Source organism: Oryzias melastigma, linkage group LG13 (assembly GCF_002922805.2).
Source record: "Oryzias melastigma strain HK-1 linkage group LG13, ASM292280v2, whole genome shotgun sequence".
NCBI classification, from domain to species: domain Eukaryota; kingdom Metazoa; phylum Chordata; class Actinopteri; order Beloniformes; family Adrianichthyidae; genus Oryzias; species Oryzias melastigma.
In genome coordinates this window covers 15,925,170-15,936,469 of record NC_050524.1, presented here as the reverse complement: position 1 = coordinate 15,936,469, position 11,300 = coordinate 15,925,170, and positions in this window count along the sequence as shown.

Sequence of the window (11,300 nt, the reverse complement as noted above, 5' to 3'; positions counted from 1 at the left end):
GTATGAAAACTCATCTACACTGCAAAAACAGGTCTCTAACATTTTTACCGCAGAGTTTTGTTAAATAAAAAAACTACCTATGGTTTAAGGGAATAAGGAAATAAGTCTAAATAAGTCTGGTTTAAGAGAATTAGTCTAAGAAAAGAAAATTACCACTAAGACGTAAAAAATATTACTTTTCTTTCATGACATAAATAAAGACAGTTTTTCTTGAAACAAGGAGCTTTTTCTTTTCAAATGTCTAAGATTCGTTTTCTGCAGTGTAAATCTGGCGTTGCCCAACCAACGCTGCTCCTTTTCTTAAAGGTGAACTAAAGACTAATATACGTATATGAAGTAATTGAGGTAAATGATGTAAGCACCAAGAGAGAAAATAAGTTGACAGTGCAAAACCATTGAAGCAAAAAATTACATGAAGCTGGAAAATGTCTAAGAAGATAAAGGAATTGGGTGCAGGGACCTATTCTAGATGATTATTAAATGAGCTGTTTTTTTAGTAATTTTTTTCTTATTTTTTTTTTTCCGTCTTCAAGTAAACTGCAGCTGCATATGAAATTGCACAAATTGGATTTTTGATAATAAATTTGCCAAATGGAAACACGTCAATTTTGAAAAAGACTTGCATTTATCTAAAAATGTTTTTGTGCCTAAAGGAGGTGCTTAATGAGTTCAAAAAGCTGCATTTTTTTCTGCTAATGTGTGTTTTTCATCATTTTATTTGTCAAATATTTAAACATTTTAAACATTTACAGCTGAGTGTGAAGCGGCTGGGATGAAGGTCAGCACTGTTAAGTCTGAGGTCATGGTTCTCGACCTGGAGAAAGGTAGTTTGCCCTCAGTGGGTGGAGTGCTCCTTTTTTCAGGTTGAGGAGTTTAAATATCTTTGGGTCTTGTTCACGAGTGAGAGAAGATTGGAGTGTGAGATCGACAGGTGGATTGGAGCAGCGTCCGCTGTTATGCGGTTACTGTACCAGTCTGTTGTGGTGAGGAGAGCTGGACTGGATATTGTTTTCTTTGCTCTATATATGCTTCTTGACATTAACTTTATTGTTGGAAAGTCTGTTTATTATATTCCACACTTGTGATGAATATGTTTTCGTTCAATGAGTTGCAGAGTTGAATCTATTCAGTTTCTTCCACTATGATTGAAGTTTGATGAAACAGGAAGTATTGACAGATTAGTCGATTAACTGGAAGGAGCGTTGGTACCCTGGTAGGACCTTACGCAGTCACAACAGCCTGGGACTTCCTCCTCGCGCCGTTCAATGGTCACACACTGCTGTGGGATGGCGTCCCATTGACAACCAACATTTGCAGTTCAACCATTGTTCTTGGTTGCTCTGGGAAAAGCTCATTCTACGAGTGTTTAATGGGGTTCAGGGCAGTTGACAGAACATTCTGTCCTCTTTGGCCCCAAATTCTGCATGTTTTCTTTCTGTGGGGATAAATGTTTAATTCCACACTGCAGAGATCTTGTCTTGTCACCAATTGCAGAATGTCATTTAAATATTTGTTTTTTTTCTAGTAAGGGAAAATACACTCCACACCATCACACTGCCACCCCAAGATGTTCTCTTCCATTCTCCTCATCGTCTCCACACCTAGACCCTGCAATCCAATAACCATAACTGGACTAATTACTGAACACATCATTCCTCCACATGCTCATACTTCAGTGCTATCCACCCTGACGATGAAGCACAGTGATGGCTCTCTATTCTGGAGTGTTTGGCTTGAGAGGTCGTGGTGGTTTTGTCCTGCGAATCTATTCAAGACAACCTAAGTACTAAGCTGTGATAGAGTAAGGAGACTTTTCCTGGGCTGTCGTCTTCTGGGAACACTTCCTGGCATGTCTCTTCTGAACATGGTCTTGGTCTAAATCATTGAAAATAAAAGTTAAGTGTCTTGTGGGGTCCAGATAACCCGATTTTTAATGTAAACATGCCCAGCATAGCAGAAGGGTTACATTGAAGGACAGTGGCTGAATCTTGTGGAATCCTCACACTTCAAGTTGTTTGAGGCACTTGTATGTACTCAAATCGTTAAGTACTTAAGATTTTGCGTTTGTGGCCCTGCCAAGGACTGATGAACTTCATCCTAAAGTGGCTTGAATGAGTTTTGACAACCCCTGTGACCTTATACAGGAAATAGCAATAAGAGAAGACGGATAATTTTGATTGAAATGTTTTTGTACATTTTCTACAGCATTTAACAAACATTTGTTACTAATTGTGGCATTGATTTAAGAAAAGATGAGCTAGATCGTGATTGGTAAAGAGGCCACCAGTCTGAAAACCCAATAGAAGTCATCATGAAGAAAATGTTCCACTCTTCAGAGAGTCACATAAACCCGTAAGGGGGTAGACCCATTTGGGTGCTGCAAGTAGCTGGGTTGTCAGGCCCAATGGAAGGCTGAAGACAGGTGTGGTTACATCTTAAGAGGAGCCCAGGTGTATCTTTTAATTCCCTTGTGGCTCGTACGGCCTCCTCAAAGTGCATGCGATAAGTATTTGTCAGGATAGTGTAAGTTATACTCATTCATGACGTATGGGTGATGCTTTTGTCCGAAGACCCCACACCACACACTATTTGTATAGCGTGCCCACACTGGTTTCTTTCTGTCTGTGCACAAATTCTGCGTGCATGTCCTTTCAAAATAAAAGACTTCCTGTGTCACATAAGATCATCTCAATGCAGCAAATATAAGATAAAATAATGAGTAAAAACTGTTTATTTTTCAGTTTGGGGTGCATCTCTGCCAGAAATGCATAAATATAGCAAACCAAAATATAATCAGAGCTAACTCAGTGACACTTACTGATTTTTTTTTAACTCTAAGGGAAAACCTAAAATGTTTCAATGTGTTCAAAAATAGGAAATCTAACTAATAACCCTTGAACATAAATTTTAGTTGGGGGCAAGAATAGTGTGTTTCGGTCCAGCTTAATAGGTCCATTCTGTAATGGAAACGCTCAGACTGGGCCGTACCACTCAGTTGAAATGAGGCTAAACAGGCTTCCCCATTTTGTGACTAAGGGAAAAAGTTAAAAAGTTTGGAGTAAACTAGCTAAGATGCCGTTTACTTCTCATGCCACCATTATAAGATGTGGCACAGATTCTTCACACTTCTTCTCATCTTCAGTAACTAGCTGGAATAACTGATCAGCGGTGCCTCAACCTCGGCGGCAATAATCTGGTAACTGCTGTTAGTGACGCTCCAGAGCACAACGCATGAACTGTAATCCATTTGAAAACACACAACCATTGATAGGATCAAGGATACACACACATACCAGTGTATACGTGAACAAATAATCACACTCAGAGACTCACTCAAGTACCCCCCCACCAATCTCTCCCTCCCCCCCTTACCCCTCTCCTCTATTCGTTCCCCTTGTCCTCAAACACTACTCAGAATATTGATACATCTCTCTCCTCTCTCCGTCTCTTTCTCCCTCCATCACTCACTTACCCTGCTGAATACTGATAGCCTGTCTACTCCGTGGTCTGAGTTTCAAATCTCTCCCTCCCTCTTTCTCCTTCTGTCGCTGCACCCTCTCCAAAAAGAACAGCAGCATAAAGGAGGAAATAGCAGAAGTTAATGCACTGAGGTGGACATAAATTCGCTTAAGTACCATCTCAGATTATGTCAAGACAAAAATGGGCTTAACATTGTGCAAAAGAGGAAAGGGTAGAGGGTGACAAAAGAGGGATGGGGTAAAGTGTTCCTTTGCTTGGACATCTTGCCAGCGGAAATTGGCCGAGCAGCTCGCGGGACTGTAGAGAGTTGGCGGTTGGCAACAAAAGGGGGAAAGACGTGTGAAAAGTTCAGGCAAATGAAGATGCCTTCAGTGGGTTTTTTTTTCTTTTTTTTTGTCCGACTCCCACCCTCCTCCCTCATTGTTGGGCATGTCAACTGAGGCACAGACGAGGGGGGGCAGCAAGTGAATGAGGTCGTCAAAGAACCCCCCATCACTCCACTCTCACCCATGTGCATGTAAATATACACATAATACACGCAACAAACATTTGAGAAAAGTAAAAAAAAAGAGTGCAAGGAAGAGAGAAAATGGGAAAGATAACAAACAAAAATGCTTTTCTCTCTTGGATGGGGAAGGTGGCGTGGGCCTTTCAGGGTATTTGTGTATTTAAGTGTGTGTGCCTAGTCTCTTTGGAGGAGCTTTTCTGTCTGCATTAGAAGTGCGGAGCGCCTGAGACTCTGGGACAGGGAGTGTGTGATTTTGTCCTCCAAGTCTTCCCCAGGCGTCCTTGAAAGAGACTTGCTGGGAATATCTGACTGTGTGTTTGTGTGTGACAGTGTTTGAGCCCACACAAGTAGAGTTCAGTAGCAAAAGCTTATGGTGTGTTACAGGTGTTCCCTGGAAAAAAAAGAAAATACCGTCTTTTTTTACCTGTAAGAAACCGCAAACACAGCTTAGAAATGAACCTGTTCTGATGAATAAGAAGTGTGATTAAATTGAACAGGAGGAGGTAAAAAGTGAAAATAAAAACCTTGAGTCCGTCTGTTTGTGAGTGTGTGTTTATACCTTTGCTTACAAAGTATATTATATATTCATGACATAAAGGTACAGTCTTTATCAACTGTAAAGTTTAAACATCAAAACAGGGTAAAAATAAGTAAAAAAGAAAAATGGCAAATACAACCCAAGTAAAAATTACATTTGTCCTTTAATCTGGCATTTATCCTTAAACTCTAAATTTACACCAAATAAACAGAAATGTTGTGTAGGCAAGGACAGTCTGTGCAGATATACAATTTTGTACATAAATATAGTGGGAATATGTTTGTTTGTTTATTCTTTCAACCGTTTTAATAACATTCAATGCAAATTAACTATTTAATGGGAATTTTATTGCAATGGCAAACGTTTAATTTCTTCAGATAGAACAGAAAAACAACTAAATGCATTTGTACCAAAATTACTGTGAATTTTATATTAAAATGCTCCCAGTTAGCATGTTTCATCCAGAGCATCTTGATACTGAACTCCTTGAAAACAGTCACAGTCTCCTGGCATATTAGGCAAACACATGTTTTTTTTTTGTAATTTTCCAGAAAAAAAAATAAAAATCCTGAAAGCGGTGGCCCTTACTGTCAACTTTCTTTTTTTGATTTTTTTTATTTACAGTCAGTATTTTAGAAACGACCAAGAGAGTGTCTCAAAAGGGTTGCGCAAAAGCTTTGCTAAAGAGTAAAGTGTCATATGACCTGATTTAGCCAATCAGAATCATGAAATCATACACACAGATTTGATAGATTTTATGACAGTAGCCTGCTGGCTGGTGGAAATTTAAATGCGGGTTGCATTTGACCCAGACTTTGGAGATGCCTGATGTATGACATTAACGAAAAAGTCAATTTCTCAAAGAAATTGACTTTTTTTCAAATATATAATTTTAAAATATTTTATTTTTTTAGAAAAACCTGAACAAATGTACACAATAATGATATATATTACAGTCTTTAATACACAATTAGTTTGCTTTTTGCACCTTAATGGAGATCCCTGACAAAAAAACGGTCATGTTTTTTTTTTTTTTTTTATTAATCAGAGCTAAAGACTGCAAAATTAGATATTTTACTGTTGCACAAATACGAATAAGTGCTCAGTTTAATCATTTTCCTCAGAGTAAAACTTACTAAAGATGTAAAAACAATCAATAAGCCCACCAGCAGCAGGGCAAAATCCAAAATGGGGCCGAACAGTGGCACAGTGGAACAGTGGTCAGCGCTCTCATCTTACAGGAAGTAGATCAAGTCCCGACTTTTGACCGTCCTGTGTGGAATTTGTATGTTCTCCCAACACATGCATGCATTTTCTCCTATCGTTCAATAACACAGTTCCATTGATGAACTGGTGACTTGTCCCTGTGTGAATATGTGTGATTGTGGCTCTCCAACAGACTAGTGACCTGTCCAGTAGCAGGGATAGGCTCCAGCAGCCCCATGAAAACGTCAGGGATAAAAACGGGTTAAAACAATGGATGGTCCTTTTTTTTAGAATAAGCTTTGTCTAATTCAAGTGTTTAAAAATCAAGGGCTACAACTCTTTTAAATCCTTGCACAATGAAACAGTTATTAGTTTACTGAAACCTACAACTTCAAACATAAATAAAATGTTACACAGAGATTTGGGTTTTCTTGACAAGCTGCTTTTCTTTTAACCTACAGCCAATGTGAACTGTTAGCAAAGTACCACAAATTCTGCTAATCAAACATGTGTTCAGTACATATTATACTTCAATTATTTGCATGTACATTCCTTAAAAAGAAATATTGCAAGAATAGATGATTTTATTCTATCACAATGAAGAAAAAAGTCAAATGTGTTAATAAACCTTCATGTTCTACTGGAACTTTACTTTCAGTGTTTCACACCAGATCCTGTCTGATCACTACTTCCTTCACCATCGAGTTTCTAAAATATTACTTGCGCAGCTGCCAAATTTTAAAAATAATTCTCTACTTTTTTGAGTTTTGAATTGGTACACTTAACAATTACACAGTATTAATTAAATTCCTAACTTTTTTAAAAAGTGATGGCACAATAACACTTTATTTGTTTATTTATTTTCCATGTTTTAAACCAGATGCAGAAAACTTGAGACAGAACACCTGGTTTGCTTTTTTTCTTTCTTTTTTTTTCTTTTTTTTTTTTACACATGGCTACAGCAGTCAGCAAGACAATCACAAGCATGTCTGACCTTGTTTCTCCGCCTGTCTACACATGCTATCGGCTGTGGTCAGTTTGATGTAGTGACGGGACACAAGCCGGAGGGAGGGAAGGACATGCAAGCGCAGTCATAAAAAATTCAAAGCTCTAGCGTTAATATTCACTCATAAGTGACAAAACAGCATTTTATTTCCACTAAGTGAACAAGAGAAGCGGACTGTTGTTCATCTACCACAAAAAAAAAAAATATTATAGTCACATCAATACAACTGAAGCAATTTTATTTGCTTGCTATGCAAAAACTAAAATCACAAGATACTTTTTGATGCTGTTTGACTCCCTGACTTTATTGTTGCTAAGCAGGAAAAACAAAAATCACATTTTTTGCATGGCACTGTTAACAGAAAATTCATCTCATCGCATAAATAAATGTAATGAAATGGGGGAAAATGCATCCATGGACCATAAGTGACTGCTATTTACTCAAAGACCAAAAAAAAAAAAAAAAGCTAGTAATTTACAGTGACTATTTAAGCAGAGGTCAAAGAATAATGGGGGAAAACATGTGGCAGCTTTATGTTAAACACTGATGAGATTTATGGTGTGTTCTCTGACCCAAAAGGCCTTATTTTTGTTTGCATGGGAAGTGAACACAGTGAAACGGCCAGACGTTTTACAACTAAAACACACAGCGTTTGTGCGGTGAATGAAAATGAAGTCACTCTGCTGAAATGCTCGCAAGACGGCAACAGATGGTAACAGACACGAAATATATGCGCGGAGAAAAAAAAGAAAAAAACATCCCTTGAAAACACAGTAAACCTAAATTAGTTTTAAAAAAAACTATGGAGTTTGAATGTAGAAGAGTTTGTTTTATGATGTGAGAGATCACTGTGTGACACAAACACAGCTGCTCTTCGAATCGCCTCAAGTATTTGATAAAAGATTAAATTAAAGTGCCGTTTTGTCTGGTGTTAAGCTTTTCAACGTCTGCCTTTTAGTACTAAACTTTAAAATCTGACAAAGTTTAACTGTCCCACTCTTATGTTGGCACATTTAGTTGGGTCATGGGCTGGAAGTCATTGTGTGCACTGAGCTAACAGTCCTTCTTCTTATAAATCAAGTCCATTTGAGGTCAAACACAGTTAGAGATGCAGGATTATAGGTCATCCCAATAGTTTACAACTCCACTTGCAGCCTAAAAATGTAGATCTATGTCAGTTTATAAAGTTCTGGACTGTCCTGGCCTGCACACAATAATGCAGGACAGAAATTCTTTAAACTGGGCCACAGAGAGACAGAAGTGCCGTTTAAAATGTTCCTCATCCAGGTGCAGCTCCTGCTGTAAATAGTGAAAGTCACTTTAATTCACTGCAAGATCTGGTGAACCCAAGCTACTCGGTCACCATCATCCATGTTTTCCACTGATGTGGTCAAAAATGAAGTTCTTCAGCGGTTGCTCCGCAGCAGGCACAGCAGAGGCATCAATGCGTTGAGCCGTAAATTTGACAGACGTCAAAAGAGAGGCGGCAGATGCGCACTTGACGTGCCTGCTGCATCCAGTGTGAATGCACCATTACAGTTCACTTTCACTTTTCGGTTTAAATTAGCAAAGTTGTTAATATAATGTTGTTCGGATTATACTACCTAGTTATTTGCTTTCAAAGACATAAAAAATTTAATTAATTTGCCTAACTTTTTGTTTATGGTGTATATCTTGGCTTTCAGCATAATGTTTAGCTTTATTCAACAATTATTAACATTATAGGACTTTAAATAGCTAAATTATTGTTGATCTTAGCAGTTTCGATTGGTTAGTTTTATCTCTTTTCAACTATTTTAGAGATACAATTGAAAGTTTTAGATTTCTTTTTAACATTCTAACTTATTATATCTGCATTGCAGAACCTTAGTATATTATATTTTTTAAATGTTATTTCTTAACATTTAATCTGTATTTTAGTGGGTATTTATTTTCTTTATTCAGTATTTTTCTTACGACAAAGAAATAAAACAAACGCTGATTTTAAATAAATAAAAAATCTATTATTTACTAAAAAAAAAAAAAAAAAATCTAAAAACTCCATCCAGTCTCAGTTTGTCCAAAAAGACAGCGTCACTTGTGTTCCCTTCCTCAGCATCCCCTACAGAAGCTCCCATGAATGATAAGCATAAGAGGGTGTTTAAAGATAACTGCCACAGGGTAGATAAAATTCCACATCTATCAGACAATTTAAGGGCATTCAGCCATTAAGGCGCCATTTTACCTTTTGTTGAATATGATCCTCCATATTTCATTGAGATGCATATCTGCCTCTCACACTGTCTGCTGTTCTCTATTCAACAGTGACCCATTGCTCCCTGCCATACAATCCTTCACCTTTCTGGGCTTAAAAGTAATTACCACTTTAATTTGCTGTCTGCTTTTGTGCACACCTCAGTGTAACTGACTGTGTGTGTGTCTGTGTGTGTGTGTGGGCACATGTATGCATAAAAAAGGTAATGAGGTTGATGGATTCACACAAATGTAAGTCGACTGAATAAGTCAATAATTTTTCAAATAAACTGACAACAGTGATAATGACTCTTTACTTCTTTAATAAACACGATTCGTGATCTTGCATATCAAACGTGAAGATTCCCGTCGCTGTTTTGTTCTTAGCTAAATATATTAGGAGTCTGGGAACGGCACATCCAGTGAATGGAACTTTTTGTTTTGAGATTCCATACATCAAATTATACATTTTCTCATAAAAGTAATCATGAATTAGTCATTAGCTGTGAGTCTAAACACAAAACATTTGCGTGTTTTGTTGATTTGAATGTTAATATAACGCATTTTTAATCAGAATGCATGCACCCTTATGTAAAATTTTAATTTTGAATGGCATAAAATGTTCAAAATTTTGTAAATGGGTAAAATATTGTGGCTTTTTTATTATTGTTTTTAACATGAGTGTGTGTGTGTTTATGTGTATTCTCCCATTGGCCCAATTACTCAAGAACCCAAACCCCACAGATCCAGTCTCTCTGCTAAAATCCTTCACCCCTCTCACCTTCCAGTCCCACTGGTGGGTATCTCCAAACAATCCGCCCTCCCACCCCAACCCCACAGCTTCGCATCGCCAGATTGTCCATCACGACCCCCTCCACCCCTCTTCAGACCTCCACCACCTCTGCTGCTTCTCTGCTCGTATCAGTCATCACCATCACTCCCGCTTTTGTCCCCTTCCTGTGTCGTCATCTTGTCGATCTCCTCCTTCATTTGCCCCCTTACACTTTATTTGCCCCGCGACACAAACATCTGCCCCCTCCCTTTTTTTTTTTTTTTTGCTCCCCCACTTTGCCCTCCCCAGTCCCAGGTGAGCTGACGACACAAGGAGAGCAGAAACACTCTGCGAATATAAATGGTTTGATCTGAATATTAATAAACTATGCATCTTAATGATCTACTTAAAAAAGGAAAAAAACAAAGAGTCAGGGTAAGGGTTGCGCACACACACTCACACACACACCAGCAGGCCTTTGCAGAATTGGAGAGCTGAACTATCTGTCCTGCACTGTGTAGATTAGTTAAAACAGGGCCTTATCCTCCAGCCTGCGATTTAAATGCTGAGCATCTTGTTCAAGACAAATGTGTTGTCTGTTTTTCCCTCTCAGTAAATGAAGACACCTCTTCTTTCCCACGTCTTTCTCCTCTATCTCCTCCTGTTGCTTTCTTCATTTTGCTTTTATCTCCCCTTACTTCCTTAGTTCAGACAGCCTTCCCCTCTTTCCCTTTCTCCCCCTACCTCTCACGATTGCCCCATTTCACCCTTCCCTCCTTTCCACTTTACGCACCCCTCCCTCAATAGCCACCCCCCCTTACTCTATCACTTCAGATTACCCCATCTCTCCCTCTCACCCTCTCCCAGCCTCACCTACTCGATATTCCAGCCTTGTTCTCCTGCAGTCTCCAGCACAACTTTCTGACCCACTTCCTCTCTCCTCCCTGGCCCCCTGATCAAAGCCTGCAGGACGGCATCGCCTTGGGCAGAGGAGAGGGAGCGCACGAGATGAGGGGATGAAGGGATCCAAGCTGGGAGAAAAGAGGAAGAGACGGATAGAGAGAGGATAGAGCGGCACGAGAGAGAGGGAACAGAGAGATCACAAGGACAGGAAGAGGAGCCAGGTGCCCTTTCAGCCCAAGGACAAAAGCTCTTCCTGGCTGGTCTTTTTCAGTCCCTGTAAATCACACACACACACACCATCATCATTACCATCTCTGGTCATATGGGATATGTATGATGACAGTGTTGATGGTAATGTGATGTGATCTAAAAAAGCCTTTATATTTTTCAAAGCTCGAATCCTCAAAAACAAGTCAACTTTACAAGCAACAGCTATTAAAATTCAACAGCACGTTTAATAAATTACACTCTCAGATTACAAACAGTCTCACCTTGTTATTTCATGCCATAGCTCCGCAGGTGAGAGCACTGACAAAGTACATCTGTATCTGAGGGTGGAAGCTCTCCACTTGATCAAGCCAATTTTTGTCTTATTTCACCCCAACAAGGCCTCTTCAATTCATTCATTTTTTTTTTTTTTTAATTTTCACCTGTG